Source organism: Ranitomeya imitator, chromosome 2 (assembly GCF_032444005.1).
Source record: "Ranitomeya imitator isolate aRanImi1 chromosome 2, aRanImi1.pri, whole genome shotgun sequence".
NCBI lineage: Eukaryota > Metazoa > Chordata > Amphibia > Anura > Dendrobatidae > Ranitomeya > Ranitomeya imitator.
The window spans coordinates 697803104-697825318 of NC_091283.1; the positions used below are offsets into that span (position 1 = coordinate 697803104).

The 22215-nt window shown below is 44.5% G+C and overlaps 1 protein-coding gene across 2 annotated transcripts in view; it reads left to right on the forward strand.

The window, feature by feature from the left end:
* Nucleotides 1-22215, forward strand: part of LOC138665532 (heparan-alpha-glucosaminide N-acetyltransferase-like) — a 1558440-nt gene that overhangs the window by 816524 nt on the left and 719701 nt on the right. The window lies entirely within an intron of this gene.

A 22215-nucleotide genomic window follows, 5' to 3' on the forward strand; every position in this document is an offset into this window, starting at 1 on the left:
TAAGGAAAAGCAATTGTGGACTGTGGATGACTGGATGAAAATCATATTCAGTGATGAATTGCGAATCTGCATTGGGCAAGGTGATGATGCTGGAACTTTTATTTGGTGCCGTCCCAATGAGATTTATAAAGATGACTGCCTAAAAAGAACATGCAAATTTTCACAGTCATTGATGATATGGGGCTGCATATCAGCTAAAGGCACTGGGGAGATGGCTGTCATTACATCTTCAATAAATGCACAAGTTTATGTTGATATTTTGGACACTTTTCTTATCCCATCAATTGAAAGGATGTTTGGGGATGATGAAATTAGGGGGAAGATTAAATTATTTTTCAAGATGATAATGCATCCTGCCATAGAGCAAACACTGTGAAAACTTTCCTTGAAAAAAGACACATAAGTAAACTTTGCCAGGTGCCTCCCCCCTGGAAAGGGATGTGCCCATGCTGCAGTATCAAATCATGCTGGAAGATAATCTTGACAGTGGTTTTCCCCAAGACAGCAGTGAGGCACACAGTTTGCATCACAGTGATAGCCTTCTAACCACAAAAACATTCATTTGTCAACGCAACATATTAGCAGCCTTGCAGCACTGTACCTGTGTTCCAACCCCACCAAGGACAGTATCTGCAAAGAGTTTGTATATTGTACCCATGTTTGTAATTATTTTTCTGGCCACACTAGAAAGACATGCAGATAGTAAATTTAGTTTATGAGTCTCAATGGTGACAGTGCCAGTAATGTCTGTAAATGTCTGTAAAGTGAAAGTTGAATTATTGGCGCTATGTAAGTGATAAAAACAAAAAAAAATTGATGCTCAGCCACACTCAAGTGGCCCACATATCAGTTTTATAGATTAATATTGTCAGGAAAATGTAAGGATAGTAACATGGGTTGTTGACTCAAAGAAAGGGGAGGACTGCCGGTATCGAAGTCCTACTGCTACAGGCAACACACATGAAGAAGACACAACCAGGAGTCTACACATTTACAAAAGTTTATTGGCAGACACCAACAAAGTGACATCAATTTCACCACAGTTGAAATAGTCTAATAGGGACTGACATGACTTCGACTACACCCAACCCAGCAGACAGACACCCAACCAGGAGCGTTCACATTTCCACAAATTAGTGTTAACATCTCCAGCAGCAGCAGGCACGTAAGCCCCACTAAAGACATCAGAGATTGCAATTAAGCGAGAATAATGTAGCACACTAAAAACTACAACATCCAGTAACAGAAGTTGTCAGTTGTTGTTTCACTAGTGCTTTCAGAAACATTAACACCTACCCTGCATACACCTCGAACACCAAAGCTAATCCCCTTCCACCACGAACTTGCTTTTTTCCAGTCATGTTGCTCAGATAGTGTGCTAGAAGCAACCCAGTAGTCAATTCTATTTTGAATCATAACTATATGAGTAACAATTATTTTGCACATAGTGATGCAAGAAGGCGCTCATGGGTCGGTCTCCTTCATGAGGTCCAGCTCCACAGTTTATTGGTAGCGGGATAAAATTCAAGCTTTCTTCCTCAATCCCCTCCTTACAAACACAGACAACATAGAGGGAATCATTAATGTATTCATCTCCTTCCTTCTCATCCTTTTCATGGCTCTTCTCCATTTGTTCCTCCCATGGCAGCTGCCTGTGAAATGACAGACCTGAACTTATAAATATTGTTAACCCTAAAGGTATCCTCCTCTGCTTTCTCCTCGCCCGGGACCACCACCACCACCTCCTCACCCAGACTATTTAAAGTGTGCTCCAGCATGTAGATGACAGTAATAGTAATAGTAATGCTGAAGACTGCAACCATCTTAGTAGTCATTATGAAAACGTGCAGAAGGGTGAAGAGGTCCTTCATCTGTGTCCACTACGCAAGTGTGAATTGCACCATGTCCATACTGCATTGTGCCAGGCTGTGAAAAATGTCATACTGCACCTGGTCTCGGCGCTAATGCCAGAGTCGCTAAAACATGTGCAGAGTTTAATTCCATGGTGTGATCACATCACATATCAACCAGTTAGCCGGTAGTCTGAAAGATCTCTATACCAACTAAAGTGTAATGGTGGAAGTGAGCTCACAATGACAGTGGTTTCTACAGCAGCACATCCAGGGTGAGATGGTGATGGAGGAATTGCTGTACCATCATTTTGAGGATGCGAGCCACGCAAGGCACATGTGTAAGGTTGGCCTGCCGTAGGACAGCCACCAGGTTTGCACTGTTATTGCACATGGCCTTCCCTGGCTGCAGGTTGAGTGTAGACAGCCATTGCTCAAACTAAGCATAGATAGCTGTCCACAACTGTTGATCTGTATAAATGCAATCTCCAAGGCATATTAATGTAAACACTGACTGATTGTGGTGAGCCCTCACTGTGCAGTACGGATGTGGGAAGGGATTCTCTGCAGTGTTGGAACATGTGTTTCATTAAGGCAGAGGTCAAGAGCACAGGATAAGGCCCTAGCGGAGGTGGAAAAGGCAGAAGCAGTGGAGGAACTTTTACATACAGACGTTTGTTCCGCAAGCCCTGGGGATTCCAAGACTTGGTGACTAGTGACCCCTTGATGTCTACTGCTTTAATTCTCCATCTCCTGTTGTGTCCTAGTTTAGTTCTCCAACCCAAGCTGTTCAGTAGTTTAGTTCTCCAACCCCTGTTGTCTATTACTTTAGTTATCCATGTTCTGGTGCTAATTTGTTTTGTTCTGCAATCATAGCTGTTTAGTTCTCCAACCTCTCTTGCCAATTAGTTTAGTTATCCATCTTATTGTGTGTACTGGTTTATTTCTCCATCTTCAAGCACCCTGCTGTCACGATCGTCGATACTTACCTGTCCGGCCGGCGCGCTCCCAACGTCCCTCCTTCTTCTTTTCGGCCCGGCTTCTTTGCTTCTTGGCGCGTCGGCGGTCCGCGCATGCGCCGTAGGGTCTCCTCCGCCGCTCAGATTTTTGGGAGGTTGTGACCCGGTGGCTCTGTCTCTAATATGGTGGCGCCCATCGGATATTTCTGTTCGGCGCTTCCTCAGGTAAGCGCCTGTGTATCTTCGTTGTAGCAGTTCTGCTTGTTCCAGCGTTGTATTCGGGCCAATCCTTTGGATAGTTCCCTGTGCTCCGTTCCTTCCGTGCTTTCTGGTTCCTCCAGTTTCCTTTGTTCCCCCGCTTCCTTCTGACTCCTGGTTCAGCCTTCTCCTAATATTTGTATCTTTCTTTTCAGCTCTCAGCCTCATCATCCTCAAAGTTCCTGTTCTGCTGCTTCACCCAGTCGTCCCTTTGGCTCCGGCAGTTGCGGTTCCATCCTCCTTGGGCCTGCTCCTAACACTCCCTGTATAGGGAGTTCATCCATCAGGTTTGCTCGCCCTTGGGGGCTCTGGGACCGTGACCCAGAGGGTCCAATTTTGGGTTCACCTCGTGTCTCTGTCTCACCCCCGTGTAGCGTGATAGTATACACAGGCCATGGATCCTGCTGGAGCCTCTGCTGCTCAGAAAGAATTGCTCTTTCTTCGCGAAAATCAGTCCCGTATGATGGCCTTTATGAAGTCTATGGACTTTCGTCTGTCCTCACTTCAGTCCTCTGATTCCGGGAATGCTTCTTTGTTGGTTAATTTGCAGTAAGAGCTGGCGCAACAGTGCGACACCCAAACTCAAATTTTGACTTATATGGCCGCTGTAGATTCTCGGCTTCTCTCTCTGCAGACTTCTGCGTCTACTGCCGCACCGGTCCCCGCTTCTCACGCATCTCCTCATCTGGCCAAATCCCCATGCTATAACGGAGATTCCAAATTATGTCGGGGATTCTTAAATCAGTGTCGTCTCCATTTTGAGCTTTTGCCATTAAGGCCCCTTCACATTTAGCGACGCTGCAGCGATACCGACAACGATCCGAATCGCTGCAGCGTCGCTGTTTGGTCGCTGGAGAGCTGTCACACAGACCGCTCTCCAGCGACCAACGATGCCGGTAACCAGGGTAAACATCGGGTAACTAAGCGCAGGGCCGCGCTTAGTAACCCGATGTTTACCCTGGTTACCATGCTAAAAGTAAAAAAAAACAAACAGTACATACTTACCTAACGCTGTCTGTCCTCCAGCGCTGCGCTCTGCTTCTCTGCTCTCCTCCTGTACTGTCTGGGAGCCGGAAAGCAGAGCGGTGACGTCACCGCTCTGCTTTCCGGCTCACAGCCAGTACAGGAGGAGAGCAGAGCACAGCGCTGGAGGACAGACAGCGGTAGGTAAGTATGTACTGTTTGTTTTTTTTTACTTTTAGCATGGTAACCAGGGTAAACATCGGGTTACTAAGCGCGGCCCTGCGCTTAGTTACCCGATGTTTACCCTGGTTACCAGTGAAGACATCGCTGGATCGGTGTCACACACGCCGATCCAGCGATGTCTCCAGGGAGTCCAGCGACGAAATAAAGTTCTGGACTTTCTTCAGCGACCAACGATCTCCCAGCAGGGGCCTGATCGTTGGTCGCTGTCACACATAACGATTTCATTAACGATATCGTTGCTACGTCACAAATAGCAACGATATCGTTAACAATATCGTTATGTGTGAAGGTACCTTTACAATACCCCACCGATCGGGCTAAGATAGCTTTCATAATTTCTCACCTTGAGGGGGATGCGTTGGCGTGGGTAAATACTCTCTGGGAGCGTGACGATCCACTGATGTCAAACTTAGAAGATTTCCTTGAAACGTTCCGTCGAGTTTTCGATGAACCAGGTCGCCTGGCCTCTACTACAGAGTCTCTATTCAATTTACAACAGGGGACCCTATCTGTTGGTCAGTATGCCATTCAGTTCCGCACGTTATCTTCCGACCTAGGGTGGAATAATGAGGCTTTGGTAGGGGCATTTTGGCGTGGACTATCCGGGCGCATTAACGATGAGTTGGCGGGTCGAGATACTCCTACCAATTTGGAGGATCTGATATCCTTGGCTACCCGTATTGACCTCCGATTTCAAGAGCGTGCGCGTGAGAGAAGGATTCGTCGTCCTTCCCTGCCATTACGTAGACCAGGGGTGTCAAACTGCATTTCTCGAGGGCTGCAAACAGGTCATGTTTTCAGGATTTCCTTGTACTGCACAGGTGATAATTTAATCACCTACACAAATAATGAGTTGGTGATTAAATTATCACCTGTGCAGTACAAGGAAATCCTGAAAACATGACCTGTATGCAGCCCTCGAGGAATGCAGTTTGACACCCCTGACGTAGACCACCTAGTTCTAGACCCAGAGTATCTACCACCGTACCGGCGCCTGAGCTGATGCAAGTTGACCGGCTCAAGATGTCTGAGCAATGGCGCCAGGAGAGATGCACCCAAGGTCTTTGTTTCTACTGTGGCAGTGCTTCCCATCTCCTCCGTGCTTGTCCTGATCGTCCGGAAAACTCCTCCGCCTAGGTCAGGTAAGAGAGGCCTCCCTAGGTGCATGTGATACCTCTCTACCCCTTACACTTTCTGTCCTACTTCATGTCTCTGGTAAATGCTATTCTTTGCTTGCTTATATTGACTCGGGTGCAGCTGGGAATTTTATCAGACTAGAGGAGGTTGTTAGATTTTCTGTCCCATTAGGACCTTAGAAAATCCTCTTTTTCTTGCTTCGGTGGACGGCAAGCCCTTGCAAGAGACTGTAACCCAGGTCACACAGGTAGTAGAACTTCAAGTAGGGGTTTTACACAAGGAGAAAATTGCGTTTTACGTTTTAGCCAATATTTCACATCCTGTGCTTTTAGACTTACCATGGATGCGGACACACGAGCCCGCGTTAGATTGGCATAATGGCAATATTCTTCATTGGGGGGATTTTTGTCGGGCTTGGTGTCTGTTGTCGGTACGTCCTGTGGGTGACTCTTGCTCTTCCCTTGCTCTTCCTGGTCTGCCTTCTGCCTACTCTTCCTTTTCTGATGTCTTCAATAAAAAAGAAGCGGAGAATCTTCCTCCACATCGGTCCTATGACTGTCCAATAAACCTGGTTCCTGGTACCATGCCTCCACGAGGAAGAATCTACCCCCTCTCATCTGCAGAGACTCAAGCCATGTCGGAGTACGTTCAGGAGAACCTTGCCAAAGGTTTCATTCGGAAATCCTCTTCTCCAGCAGGAGCCGGTTTCTTTTTTGTCAAGAAAAAAGACGGCTCTCTTCCTCCATGTATAGACTATAGAGGTTTGAACAACATAACGGTGAAGAACAAATATCCATTACCATTAATCTCAGAGCTCTTTGACCGTTTAAGAGGAGCACGAGTGTTCACTAAGCTGATCTCCGTGGTACTTACAACTTGGTTCGAATTCGTGCAGGAGATGAATGGAAGACCGCATTTAACACCCGTGACGGCCATTATGAGTACTTGGTTATGCCTTTCGGTCTCTGTAACGGTCCTGCTGTATTCCAAGAATTCGTAAATGACGTCTTCAGAGATTGCCTATATGTTAGTGTCGTAGTTTATCTAGACGACATACTCATCTTCTCTCCGAATCTCTCCACCCATTGACGTGACGTCCATCTTGTTTTACAGCGCCTCCGTGAGAATCATCTTTTTGCCAAGATTGAAAAATGTGTTTTCGAACAGTCAAGTGTACCTTTCCTGGGATATATTGTTTCTGATGCCGGTCTAAAGATGGATCCAGCCAAGGTGTCTGCAGTTCTGGATTGGCCACAGCCTGTAGGAGTTAAAGCCATTCAATGTTTCCTCGACTTCGCCAATTACTATAGGCAATTCATTCCACATTTTTCTTCATTAACCAAGCCCATCTCAGCTCTCACTCGCAAAGGAGTTGATTCCAACAACTGGTCCTCGGAGGCACAAAATGCATTTCTAACATTGAAACAGAGCTTTGCTGTAGCCCCGGTGCTTCATCGTCCAGATGCCAACAGACCCTTTGTTCTTGAAGTGGTTGCATCATCCATGGGAGTCGGAGCAGTCCTCTTACAAAGGTCAGCTTCTGGACGTATCGTCACGTGTGGTTTCTTCTCCAAGTCATTCTCCTCTTCGGAACGTAATTACTCCATCGGAGACAAGGAACTGTTAGCCATTAAGTTGGCCTTAGAGGAGTGGCGTTCTCTCCTCGAGGGGGCTGTTCATCCCTTCACTATCTTTACGGACCATAAGAACCTAGCCTATGTGCAATCTGCCCAAAGACTAAATCCTTGTCAAGCCAGATGGTCCCTGTTTTTTGGACGTTTTGATTTTGAACTCCATTTCTGTTATGGTGACAAAAATGTCAGAGCTGATGCTCTCTCACGGTCCTTTCAACCTTTGGATGAAGTGGAGAGTCCTGAACATATTATTGATCCTGCTAGGATCATTCCATTGCTCCTTTGGATGTAATTTCTCCGCCTCCTGGGAAGACCTTTGTGGCAAGCGAGGACAGAAGGAGAGTTCTGCTGTGGGGTCACTCCTCCAAATTTGCCGGACACGCGGGAGCTAAGAAGACACTTTCTCTTGTAGCACATCACTATTGGTGGCCGTCCTTTCGTCAAGATGTCTTGGATTTCATTGCTTCGTGTTCCTCTTGTGCTAAGAACAAGGTTCCTCGGCAATTACCTTTCGGACTCTTACATCCGCTTCCAGTACCTTCTAGTCCTTGGAGTCATATTGCCATGGACTTTATCACGGATCTCCCTCGCTTCTCTAATTGCTCCATTATTCTGGTGGTAGTAGATCGATTTTCCAAAATGGCCCACTTCATACCCTTATCTGGATTGCCATCTGCTCCCGAGTTGGCGAAGATCTTCATCTTTCATATCTTCCGCCTTCACGGCTTCCCTCTTCATATCGTTTCGGATCGAGGAGTCCAGTTCACCACTCGGTTTTGGAGAGCTCTGTGTGGTTTAATGAAGGTGACTCTAGATTTCTCCTCCGCTTATCATCCTCAGTCTAATGGCCAAGTGGAGCATGTCAATCAAATTCTCACGTCGTATTTACGACATTTCTCCAATGCTCATCAAGATGATTGGGTTCCCTTGCTTCCATGGGCTGAATTTGCCTATAATAATCATCCTAGTGAATCTTCTTCTAAGTCTCCATTCTTTGTGGTCTTTGGGCAACACCCTGGCATTCCTTTTCCCATTTCCTGCACTTCAGGCGTACCGGCGGCTGATTCTCTGTCCCTGGAGTTCTCCAAAATTTGGCAAGAGACTAAGGAGTCGCTTTTAAAGGCTAGTGATCGTATGAAAAGGTATGCAGATAAGAGATGTCTTGATGCCCCTCCATATCAACCGGGGGATAAAGTTTGGCTCTCCTCTCGGTGCATTAGGCTAAAAATCCCTTCTCATAAACTAGGTCCTCGCTACATTGGTCCTTTTGAAATTTCTAACCGAATCAATGATGTGGCATATAAGTTAAAATTACCTGCTTCTTTGCGTGTTCCTAATGCCTTTCATGTCTCGCTTCTTAAACCTGCAGTATTTAATCGTTTTCACTCATCTTCATCTTTTGTTCCATCTTTCTCCTCTTCCGACGATCAATTCGAAGTGAGGGATACTTTAGCCCAAAAGATGGTTAAGGATCGAACGTTATTTCTAATTGACTGGAAGGGATTTGGTCCTGAGGAGAGATCATGGGAACCTCGAGAAAACATCAATGCACCCCATATTTTGAAGAGGTTTCTTTCCAGCTCTAAAAAGAGGGGGAGTAAGAAAGGGGGTACTGTCACGATCGTCGATACTCACCTGTCCGGCCGGCGCCCTCCCAACGTCCCTCCTTCTTCTTTTCGGCCCGGCTTCTCTGCTTCTCGGCGCGTCGGCGGTCTGCGCATGCGCCGTAGGGTCTCCTCCGCCGCTCAGCTTTTTGGGAGGTTGTGACCCGGTGGCTCCGCCTCCAATATGGCGGCACCCACTGGGTATTTCTGTTCGGTGCTTCCTCAGGTAAGCGCCTGTGTATCTTCGTTGTAGCGGTTCTGCTTGTTCCAGCATTGTATTCGGGCCAATCCTTTGGATAGTTCCCTGTGCTCCGTTCCTTCCGTGCTTTCTGGTTCCTCTGGTTTCCTTTGTTCCCCCGCTTCCTTCTGACTCCTGGTTCAGCCTTCTCCTAATATTTGTATTTTTTCTTTTCAGCTCTCAGCCTCGTCATCCTTAATGTTCCTGTTCTGCTGCTTCACCCAGTCGTCCCTTTGGCTCTGGCAGTTGTGGTTCCATCCTCCTTGGGCCTGCTTCTAACACTCCCTGTATAGGGGGTGCATCCATCAGGTTTGCTCGCCCTTGGGGACTCTGGGAACCACGACCCAGAGGGTCCACTTTTGGGTTCACCTCGTCTCTCTGTCTCACCCCCATGTAGCGTGATACCTGCAAGACATATGTAGCATCCCCGACTGTCTCCACAGCCACCAGAGTCACCCAGTGCCCAGTCATCGAGATGTAACTCCCCTGTCCATGATCACTCATCCAGGTGTCAGTGTTGAAATGCACCCTGGCAGACATAGAATTTTTCAGGGAACAGGTGATGTCCCCGACTAGCTGATGTAGCTAGTCTGACTAACACCCGGTCCAGCCCACACCTGCCAGTGCTTTTCCGTTCCTCAGCCAGTTCCATCTGCACCAGTGGTTCCAGTGCCCCTATTGTGCCTACCTGCATTCTTCATCCCTCCTTCGGGCCGTAGCAGCAAACCCAGTGTAGGGGGTTAACTGCCACCTTCTGTAGGTCAGCCCTGGAGTAGCACCTGGTGCTACCTCCTTGTCAACCTTTGGGTTGCAGTTTTTGCCTGCTGCCACTTATCCAAATTGGGATTTGGTAGTCCACCTAGTTATGCCACTGCAGACTTTCTAAGGGATACGGCACAGTGGTTCCACCACTTTGCCTGTTACAGTCTCCTTCTGCTGAGCTGGCTGAACTGGAAGAGGTGTCAGTCCCCACTATACTAGTTCTACTCTACTGCAATTAATGCCACTTTGTTGATGTCTGCCACTAATTTTTGTAAATGTGTTTACTGCTGGTAGGGTTGCCTTCATGTGTGTTGCCTGTAGCAGTAGGCCCTTCGAGTTCGACAGGCCTCCTCTGTCTTTGAGTCAACTACCCGTGTTACTATCCTTAGATTTTTCTGACAATAGTAGTCTATGAAGCTTATATTCATGCCACCTCAATGTGGCTGAGCATGAAAGCAGGTTGAGCTGTTGAATGTGGTATCAGGGCTCCCAGCACAGCAGGCCTACACCTATCTCTCACCCACTTCGTCTTAACCTGTTGTTCAATTCAAAGCTGTAAATGCTGGCCCAGACCCCAATACCTCATACATGGCTGATTGCTGTAGTGCCATGCTGCAATTTGTACTGTGGGTGAATTGAGGCCACTTTCCTGGTGTGTGCCCCTCATTTGATGTGTTTTAGCAGCTTTTGGACCCGTTTTAAAGTGTTGTGTATGCCTTTGTTTTTGCCTCCCATTGATTGTAATGGCGTTTGGTTATGTTGGGTGAATATTCAACTAATAAATCAGCAAATATTCAATGAATAAATCAGCACAAATTCGTCGATCATAATTTGAACCAAACATTGAAATATTGGCTTATCTCTAATTCTGACCACTGCCAATTTATGAGATAATAAATCTGGAGTGCTTCAATGGATCCCACTGATTCTGAAAGAGTTTTCTAGTGACATATTGCACTTCATTATAGTGGTAAAATTTGTTTGATAATACTTGTGTGCTCGGGTTTTCAAGAGCACGCTCGTGTGGTCTCCGAGTATTTATGACTACTCGGAGATTAAGTTTTCATCGCCTCAGCTCAGCAGCATGATTTACAGCTATTAGCCAGCTTGATTACATGTTGGGATTACCTAGCAACCAGGCAACCCCCACATGTACTCAGCCTGGCTAATAGCTGTAAATCATTAAGCTGCCTTGATGAACTAAATCTCTGAACACTAACAAATACTCGGCGGTCACCCGAGCATGCTCGGAAAAACCCGAGCAATGAGCACACGCGCTCATCACTATTTATTTGTGAAAAAAGCTGAAATTTGGCAAAAACTTTGAAAATTGTGCAATTTTCAAACTTAATTTTTATGCCCTTAAATCAGAGAGTTATGTTACATAGTTACATGGATACATAGGCTGTAAAAATCATAGGTCCATCAAGTTCAACCTTTCTCCACCAATTGTTCATTTTGTAACTAAATTGACTGTAACCCGCAATGTTATATGTATTGAGGGAATCATACAGCCCTTTTTTTAACCCCTTAACCCCCAGAGCTTTTTTTGGTTTTGCGTTTTCCTCTCCCCTTTTTCCCAGAGCCATAACTTTTTTTTATTTTTCAGTCAATATGGCCATGTGAGGGCTTGTTTTTTGCAGGGCGAGTTGTACTTTCGAACGACTTATTGGTTTTACCATGTACTGTACTAGAAAACAGAAATAAAAATCCAAGTGCGGTGAAATTGAAAAAAAAAGTGCAATCTCACACTTGCTTTTTGTTTGGCTTTTTTACTAGGTTCACTAAATACTAAAACTGACCTTCCATTATGATTCTCCAGGTCATTACAAGTTCAGAAACACCAAACATGTCTAGGTTCTTTTTTATCTAAGTTGTGAAAAAAAAAATTGTGCCAGTTCCCGATAGCCGTAGCACCTCCATTTTTTGTGATCTTGGTTTAGGTGAGGGCTTATTTTTTGAGTGCCGGGCTGACATTTTTAATGATACTATTTTGGTGCAGATACAATCTTTTGATTGCCCGTTATTGCATTTTAATGCAATGTTACGGCGACCAAAAAAAGTAATTTAGCAATCAGGTTAATCCTTTTTTTATTGATAGAGCGGGCGATTCTGAACAAGGCGATACAAAACATGTGTAGGTTTGATTTTATTTTTATGTTTTTATTTTGAATGGGGTGAAAGGGGGGTGATTTGAACTTTTTTTTAATATTTTTAAAAAAACTTAAAAAAAAAAAGTAGCCGATCGGTTCTGCTACACAGTGGCGATGGTCAGATCGCCTCTATGTAGTAGAATTTCTGACTTGCTATGAGCACCGACCACTGGGTGTTGCTCACAGCAATCTGGCACTGACAACCATAAAGGTCTCCAGGAGACCTCAGGTTGTCATGCCAACACACCGGTGACCCACGATCACGTGACGTAGGTCACCGGTGTGCGTATTTCAGGCGCAATTGCCGGAAGCACCAGTTAAATGCCGCGGTCAGCGGTATTTAATTAGTTAATAGCCGCGGGTGGATCGCGTTTCCACTCGTGGCTATTGTGGGCACATTTCAGCTGTTCAAAACAGCTGACATGTCCTGGGAAAAATATCAAAGGGAGGGATACTGACATCGGCCTACTATTACGCCAGATGTTGGTAAGGGGTTAAAAGCTGTCAGGCCATGTGCTCATGCTGCGGATTTTGCTGCGGATCCACAGCATTTCCGCAACTGCGGGTACGCAGTGGTTTATAATGAGTTTACAGTACAATGTAAACCTATGGGAAATGAAAACCGCAGTGCACGTGCTGCAGAAAAAAATGCGCGGAAGCATGTCAATTCTTTCTGCGGATTCCGCTGTGGGTTTACACCTGCTCCAATAGAAAACTGCAGGTGTAAACCCACAGTAGAAACCGCAGTAGAAACCGCGATAAATCCACAGTAAAAACCGTGGTTTTTCAAAATCAGCTGCGGAAAAATCCGCAGTCCTCCGGGATACGTGTGCACATACCCTCATAGTGTCAGCCATTACTACCTCTTGTTGTAGAGTATTCCACAGTCTGACTGCTCTAACTGTAAGGGCTCGTTTCCGTTTGCAAGAAACACGTCCGTGTCTCTCATTTGAAAACCAAGCTCTGGCGCCGGCACTCCAGAGCAGAGCGTGCAGCCGCACAGCAACACATGGAGCTGCACGCTCCGCTCCCAAGTGCCGGCGCCAGAGCTTGGTTTTCACATGCGAGACACGGACGTGTTTCTCGCAAGTGGAAAGGAGCCCTTAGAACCCTTTCCTATTTAGTTGCTGGAATCACAATGTGACATTGAATGTCTGGATAGTTAACCCCTTAAATCCCAAGGGTGGTTTGCACATTAATGACCGGGCCAATTTTTACAATTCTGACCCCTATCCCTTTATGAGGTTACAACTCTAGAACGCTTCAACGGATCCTGATGATTCTGACATTGTTTTCTCGTGACATATTGTACTTCGTGATAGTGGTAAAGTTTCTTTGATATTACCTGCGTTTATTTGTGAAAAAAATGGAAATTTATCAAAAATTTTGAAAATTTTTATGCCCTTAAATCACAGAGATATGTCACACAAATTACTTAATAAGTAACATTTCCCACATGTCTACTTTACATCAGCACAATTTTGGAACCAAAATGTTTTTTTATTCGGGAGTTATAAGGGTTAAAAGTTGACCAGCAATTTCTCATTTTTACAAAACCATTTTTTGGGGAACCACATTACATTTGAAGTCACTTTGAGGGGTCTACATGATAGAAAATACCCAAGTGTGACACCATTCTAAAAATTGCACATCTCAAGGTGCTCAAAACCACATTCAAGAAGTTTATTAATCCTTCAGGTGTTTCACAGGAATTTTTGAAATGTTTAAAAACTAATGAACATTTAACTTTTTTTTTTCACAAAAAATTTACTTCAGCTACAATTTGTTTTATTTTACCACTGTTTGGGCGCATGGCAGAGCTCGAAAGGGAAGGAGCGCCGTTTGACTTTTCAATGCAAAATTGACTGGAATTGAGATGGGACGCCATGTCGCGTTTGGAGAGCCCCTGATGTGCCTAAACATTGAAATCCCCCACAAGTGACACCATTTTGGAAAGAACACCCCCTAAGGAACTTAGCTAGATGTGCTGCGAAAGCTTTGAACCTCCAAGTGTTTCACTACAGTTTATAACGCAGAGCCGTGAAAATAAAAAATCTTTTTTTTTTCCACAAAAATTATATTTTAGCCCCCAGTTTTGTATTTTCCCAAGAGTAAGAGGAGAAATTGGACCCCAAAAGTTGTTTTCCAATTTGTCCTGAGTACTCTGATACCCCATATGTGGGGGGGAACCACCGTTTGGGCACATGGCAGAGCTCGGAAGGGGAAGAGCTCCGTTTGGAATGCAGACTTAGATGGAATGGTCTGCAGGCGTCGCATTGTGCTTGCATAGCCCCTGATGTACCTAAACAGTAGAAACTCCCCACAAGTGACCCCATATTGGAAACTAGACCCCCCCAAGGAACTTATCTAGATGTGTTGTAAGCACTTTGAACCCCCAAGTTTTCCACTACAGTTTATAACGCAGAGCGGTGAAAATAAAATCATTTTTTTTCCACAAATATTATTTTTTAGCCCCCAGTTTTATATTTTCCCAAGGGTAACAGGAGAAATTGTTGTCCAATTTGTCCTGAGTGCGCTGATATCCCATATGTTGAGGTAAACCCCTGTTTGGGCACACGGGAGAGCTCGGAAAGGAAGGAGCACTGTTTTACTTTTTTAACGCAGAATTGGCTGGAATTGAGATCGGACACCATGTCGCGTTTGGAGAGCCCCTGATGTGACTAATCATTGGAAACCCCCCAATTCTAACTGAAACCCTAACCCAAACACACCCCTAACCCTAATCCCAACCGTAAATGTAATCCAAACCCTAACTTTAGCCCCAACCCTAACTTTATCCCCAACCCTAACTTTAGCCCCAACCCTAACCCCAACCCCAACCCTAACCCTAAACCCAACTCTAACACCAACCCTAACTGTAGCCCTAACCCTAGCTTAAGCCCCAACCCTAACCCTAACTTTAGCCCCAACCATAACCCTAATGGGAAAATGGAAAGAAGTACATTTTTTAAATTGTATTTTTTTTTCCTTACTAAGGGAGTGATGAAGGGGGGTTTTATTTACTTTTAGAGCAGGTTTTTTAGGGGATTTTTATGATTGGCAACCGTCACACACTTTGATGGCTATAATTTTTCTATATTTTGGTCCACAGAGTCATGTTAGGTCTTGTTTTTTGCTGGACGAGTTTACATTTATATTGGTACCATTTTCGGGCATGTGACATTTTTTGATCGCTTTTTATTCCAATTTTTGTGAGGTAGAATGAACAAAAAACAGCTATTAATGAATTCCTTTTGGGGGGGCGCTTATACTGTTCTACGTTTGGTAAAGCTGATGATAAAGCAGTTTTATTCTTCGGGTCAGAGCGATTACAGTGATACCTCATTTATATCTTTTTTTTTATGTTTTAGCGCTTTTATACGATAAAAACTATTTTATATAAAAAATATTTTTTTGCATCGCTTTATTCTGAGGACTATAACTTTTTAATTTTTTCGTTGATGATGCTGTATGTCGGCTCATTTTTTGCGGGACAAGATGAAGTTTTCAGCAGTACCCATGTTTATTTTTTCTGTCCTTTTGATCGCGTGTTATTCCTCTTTTTGTTTGGAGGAATGATAATAAAGGGTCGTTTTTTGCCTCGTTTTTTTTTTACGCTGTTCACTCAAGGGGCTAACTAGTGGGACAGTTTTATAGGTCGGGTCATTACGGACACGGCGATACTAAATATGTGTATTTTATTGTTTTTTTTATTTAGATAAAGAAATGTATTTATTGGAACAATATTTTTTTTTCTTTATTTAGGAATTTTTTTTTTTTACACATGTAAATGTTATTTGTTTTACTTTTTTACATTGCCCCAGGGGGGACATCACATTATAGTGACAGATCACTGATCTGACACCTTGCAGTGCACTGTGTCAGATCAGCTATCACACAGGCACTGCAGGGAGGCTTCCCAGTGCCTGCTCTGGATCCGGGCCTGGATGAAGGGGGAGGTAGGACACCCTCGGAGCAACACGATCACATCGCGTTGCTCCGAGCGTCTCAGGGAAGCACGCAGGGAGCCCCCTCCCTGTGCGATGCTTTTCTATGCCGCTGGAATGCTGCGATCATGCCACAAACAAGCAAGACCTGAAGGTTGCGGCTGTAAAGGCCTGGCAAATCATTAAGAAGGAGGAAACCCAGCGTTTGGTGATGTCCATGGGTTCCAGACTTAAGGCAGTGATTGCCTCCAAAGGATTTGCAACAAAATATTGAAAATAAAAATATTTTGTTTGGGTTATGTTTATTTGTCCAATTACTTTTGACCTCCTAAAATGTGGAGTGTTTGTAAAGAAATGTGTACAATTCCTACATTTTCTATCAGATATTTTTGTTCAACCCTTCAAATTAAACGTTACAATCTGCACTTGAATTCTGTTGTAGAGGTTTCATTTCAAATCCAATGTGGTGGCATGCAGAGCCCAACTCGCGAAAATTGTGTCACTGTCCAAATATTTCTGGCCCTAACTGTATATATGTCAGTGAGACACACATATATATATAATGTCATTTCTTAAAGTAATGATGGCCACTCGTTTTTCTTTACTTAGCTGATTTTTTCTTGCCATAAAACAAATTCTAACAGTCTATTCAGTAGGACTATCAGCTGTGTATCCACCAGACTTCTGCACAACACAACTGATGGTCCCAAACCCATTTATAGGCAAGAAATCCCACTTATTAAACCTGACAGGGCACACCTGTGAAGTGAAAACCATTCCCGGTGACTACCTCTTGAAGCTCATCAAGAGAATGCCAAGAGTGTGCAAAGCAGTCATCAAAGCAAAAGGTGGCTACTTTGAAGAACCTGGAATACAGGTCCTTCTCAAAAAATTAGCATATAGTGTTAAATTTCATTATTTACCATAATGTAATGATTACAATTAAACTTTCATATATTATAGATTCATTATCCACCAACTGAAATTTGTCAGGTCTTTTATTGTTTTAATACTGATGATTTTGGCATACAACTCCTGATAACCCAAAAAACCTGTCTCAATAAATTAGCATATTTCACCCATCCAATCAAATAAAAGTGTTTTTTAATAACAAACAAAAAAAACAACAAATAATAATGTTCAGTTATGCACTCAATACTTGGTCGGGAATCCTTTGGCAGAAATGACTGCTTCAATGCGGCGTGGCATGGAGGCAATCAGCCTGTGACACTGCTGAGATGTTATGGAGGCCCAGGATGCTTCAATAGCGGCCTTAAGCTCATCCAGAGTGTTGGGTCTTGCGTCTCTCAACTTTCTCTTCACAATATCCCACAGATTCTCTATGGGGTTCAGGTCAGGAGAGTTGGCAGGCCAGTTGAGCACAGTAATACCATGGTCAGTAAACCATTTACCAGTGGTTTTGGCACTGTGAGCAGGTGCCAGGTCGTGCTGAAAAATGAAATCTTCATCTCCATAAAGCATTTCAGCCGATGGAAACATGAAGTGCTCCAAAATCTCCTGATAGCTAGCTGCATTGACCCTGCCCTTGATGAAACACAGTGGACCAACACCAGCAGCTGACATGGCACCCCACACCATCACTGACTGTGGGTACTTGACACTGGACTTCAGGCATTTTGGCATTTCCTTCTCCCCAGTCTTCCTCCAGACTCTGGCACCTTGATTTCCGAATGACATGCAAAATTTGCTTTCATCAGAAAAAAGTACTTGGGACCACTTAGCAACAGTCCAGTGCTGCTTCTCTGTAGCCCAGGTCAGGCGCCTCTGCCGCTGTTTATGGTTCAAAAGTGGCTTTACCTGGGGAATGCGGCACCTGTAGCCCATTTCCTGCACACGCCTGTGCACGGTGGCTCTGGATGTTTCCACACCAGACTCAGTCCACTGCTTCCTCAGGTTCCCCAAGGTCTGGAATCGGTCCTTCTCCACAATCTTCCTCAGGGTCCGGTCTCCTCTTCTCGTTGTACAGCGTTTTCTGCCACATTGTTTCCTTCCAACAGACTTACCATTGAGGTGCCTTGATACAGCACTCTGGGAACAGCCTATTTGTTGAGAAATTTCTTTCTGGGTCTTACCCTCTTGCTTGAGGGTGTCAATGATGGCCTTCTTGACATCTGTCAGGTCGCTAGTCTTACCCATGATGGGGGTTTTGAGTAATGAACCAGGCAGGGAGTTTATAAAAGCCTCAGGTATCTTTTGCATGTGTTTAGAGTTAATTAGTTGATTCAGAAGATAAGGGTAATAGGTCGTTTAGAGAACCTTTTCTTGATATGCTAATTTATTGAGACAGGTTTTTTGGGTTATCAGGAGTTGTATGCCAAAATCATCAGTATTAAAACAATAAAAGACCTGACAAATTTCAGTTGGTGGATAATGAATCTATAATATATGAAAGTTTAATTGTAATCATTACATTATGGTAAATAATGAAATTTAACACTATATGCTAATTTTTTGAGATGGACCTGTATAAGACATATTTTCAGTTGTTTCACACTTTTTTGTTAAGTATATAATTCCACATTTGTTAATTCATAGTTTTGATGCCTTCAGTGTGAATTTACAATTTTCATAGTCATGAAAATATAGAAAAATCTTTAAATGAGAAGGTGTGTCCAAACTTTTGGTCTGTACTATATATATATATATATATATATATATATATATATATATATATATATATACCCCTATTCTATGACATTTATCTTAGCTATTCTATTCTAACCTGTCAGTGTGATTTTACTGTACACCGCGCTGAATTACCGGCGTTTCTATAGAACACCGCTGCGTATTTCTCGCAAGTCACACTGCTGGTCCATGTGTAATCCATAATTTTCTGGCCCCCATAGACTTTCATTGGCGTATTTTTTGTGCAATACGCTGACAAACGCAGCATGCTGCGATTTTCTACGGCCGTAGAAGACCGTATAATACGGATCAGTAAAATACGGCAGATAGGAGCAGGGCCATAGAGAATCATTGTAACGTGTGCAATCCGTATTTTCTGCACCTCTCATACGTCCGCAAAACTCGCTAGTGTGACACCGGCCTAATTTAGGACAATTAGCTCTCCCAGCTGGTAGATGAACCGACCAGGAGAGGTAATCTGCTGGATCTGGTTCTGTCAAATGAACCAGATACAATTTCATCGCTAGAGGTCATAAATTGCAAAGTGGCTTTGTTATATTGAGAAAAAACCCTTTTTCATAGTAAAGTACATGTAAAACATGTGAGCACAAAGAAGAATAAGCATTTGTGATCCCATAGTAAAGGAAGCCAAATATATCTGTTACTTTTACACTTACTAGGGAAAGATTTCTCCTGATATGTTTGCCTGTCACCTTCCATTGATTAATTGAATGTGCAGCTCCCTGAAGATTGTTACATGAGGCAATAGCTTGCACGAGGCAATGTATAGGCCATAGACATAAAGAGGATCCTGGAACATGAAAGGAATGAATTAAAAGAGAGCACAGTAATCCATTAATGGCAGCACTAAAGGGAATACTCTCACTGTTATTAAACAGCAAGGTGCTAGAGAGCACTTTGATTAATCTAGAATCCTCTCTGCCCGTAATGATGACCATTGCTCTTTAATGTAATGTACAGTATCTTAAAAGCATGACACAAATCCTATACTGTGGGTCTGGGATTACGTAAGAATACCAGTAACAGACAGATTAACCCATTTTGTAACAAGAGTGACGTAGAGAGGTTTTTAGTATTCTGTAAATGCATATTATTCTTCAGGTCATGCTACAAATATCTTATACTGTATATGTTAATATTAGTGTTGAGCATTCCGATACTGCAAATATTGGGTATCGGACGATATTCACTGTATCGGAATTCCGATACCGAGTTCCGATACTTTTGCGATATCGGATACCGGAATCGGAAGTTCCTATAGTGCAATGATGCACTATAATGGAGTGTGGGCGGTGCGTGGGCAGAGACTGCGTGTGTGTGTGGACAGGGTCTGTGCGTGACCGTGGGGGGTCTGTGCGTGTCTTCTGCTCTATGCGGGCTGCTGGGGGCTGTATGTGGGCCTGCCGGGGCTCTATGCGGGCATGCGGGGGCTGTATGCGGCCTGCCGGGGCTCTATGCGGGGCTGTATGCGGGCCTGCCGGGGCTGTATGCGGGCCTGCCGGGGCTGTATGTGGGCTGCTGGGGCACTATGCGGGCTGCCCAGACTCTATGCGGCCAGCTATGCGGCCAGCTGGGGCTCTGTGTGTGTGTGCAGGCATCGTCCGATGGGACCACAAGTCCCATCGGACGATGCCTGCTACACTGCCTGCTACACTGATAGTGATTGACACATTAGCCAATGATGGGACAGTAGTAGTCCCATCATCCGGCTAATGTGTTGAATGAAAAAACAAACAAACCACATACATACTCCATGCATACTCCATACATACTCCATACAGTACATTCATACATTACATACAATACATACATATAGATATACAGTACATTAAACATAGATTACATACTCACCATTACTTGTCATTTTGATCCCCGAAGCCAGTGTCATCTGTAAAAAAGATTAAAATAACAAACAACCAATCTACTCCCTGTCCGCAGAAATCCACGAGTGTCCCACAACGATCTCCCGTGGAGAACGGCAGCATCAGCTGTTGCGACCGCTCTCTAGGGGCTCCAGGAACACAATGACGGGAGGAAGGTATTCCTCCGCCGCTGTAAAAAAAAATAGTCCCTAGTCTCACTTTTGGCATTGCTGGATGAGAAATTTTCCCACGCAGCAATTGCAATAAAGTGAGATTTTGTCCTAAGGTCCTAAGCCATTGTCTCCTGTCAGTGTGTCACTGAGGGTCCTATAGAGCAGTGACATCACCCGATGTCACTGTTCTATAGGGGAGATCGTCATGGGACACTCGTTATTAATTGGAATACGGCGGACAGGTAGTACACGTTTTATTATTTTACGTTTTTTGCAGGCGCTGAAGTATGGTAAGTATGGTTAAATGAAGAATATTAAAATACTTTTTTCCTAATGTGTGTGTGTTTTATTAACCCTTTATTACTATTGGATTAATAATGGATAGGCGTCTTATTGACGCCTCTCCGTTATTAACCCGGCTTAATGCCACCTTACAATAGCAAGGTGACATTAACCCCTTATTCCCCATATCCCACCGCTACACGGGAGTGGGAAGAGAGGGGCTAAGTGCCGGAATTGGCGCATCTTACAGATGCGCCATTTCTGGGCGGCTGCGGACTGGAATTTCAAAGGCCCCTCTCTAAACCATGAATATCAGCCCGCAGCTGTCTGCGTAGTCTTTCTGGCTATAGTATATAGGGGGACCCCACGTCATTTTAATAGCCAGTAAAGGCTGCGCAGACAACTGCGGGCTGATATTCATAGCAGGCTACAAATATTGGCCCCCGGCCGTCGGCTTTCCCCCTCTGGCGCAGAAAATTGCGTGGCAGCCCACGCCGTTTTTTTTTTTTTCAAATTAAACCCTCATTAAGGCCGCTTTCACTCTTGCGTCGGTACGGGTCCGTCGCTATGCGTCAGGCCGACGTACCAACGCACTATGTGAAATTTGTGCACGAAGTGGGCAACGGATGCAGTTTTTCAACGCATCCGCTGCAAATTCTGAAGTCCGGGGGGAGGAGGCGGAGTTTCATCCGCGCATGCTCGGTAGAAAATGGCGGGCGTGACGGCCAAAAAAAAGGTTCACTTGAACGTTTTTTCGTGCCGACGGTCCGCCAAAACACGACGGATCCGTTGCATGATGGACGCGACGTGTCGTTGCAGGGTCGTTTTTTTTTCCGCCGGAACTGTTTTTTTCTCATAGAGTTGTATTAGTGCCGGATTGCGCCTGATGGCCATATGTTTCATCCGTTTTTTGCAGGATCAGTCAAAAAAGCTGTTTCCGCCGGACGGAAAACACATACAGAGGAACGGTTTTCTGTCCTGCGAAAAAACGCACATTGATGGATCCAGCAAGAAACGGATGAAACTGAGATGTGAAATGATGAATCTGGCCTCCGAATCCGTTTTTTCATGCATGTTTCCATTCAAATCATGCACATTTTCCGTTTATTTATTTATTTACAAAAACTGCATCAAAACTGCACTAAAAACCTGCATCAAAAACTGCACTAAAAACAGCATAAAAAAACGCACCAAAAATCAGCATCAAAACCTGCACCAAAAACTGCATGGAGTATGTATGTGTTTTTTTTTGTTGTTTTTTTTTTCATTCAACACATTATCCGGATGATGGGACTACTACTGTCCCATCATTGGCTAATGTGTCAATCACTGTCAGTGTAGCAGGCACGCACAGAGCCCAAGCTGGCCGCATAGAGCCCGGGCAGCCCGCATAGAGCCCCAGCAGGTTGCATACAGCCCTGGCAGGCCCGCCTACAGCCCCGGCAGCCCGCAGAGCCCCGGTAGGCCCGCACAGAGCCCCGGC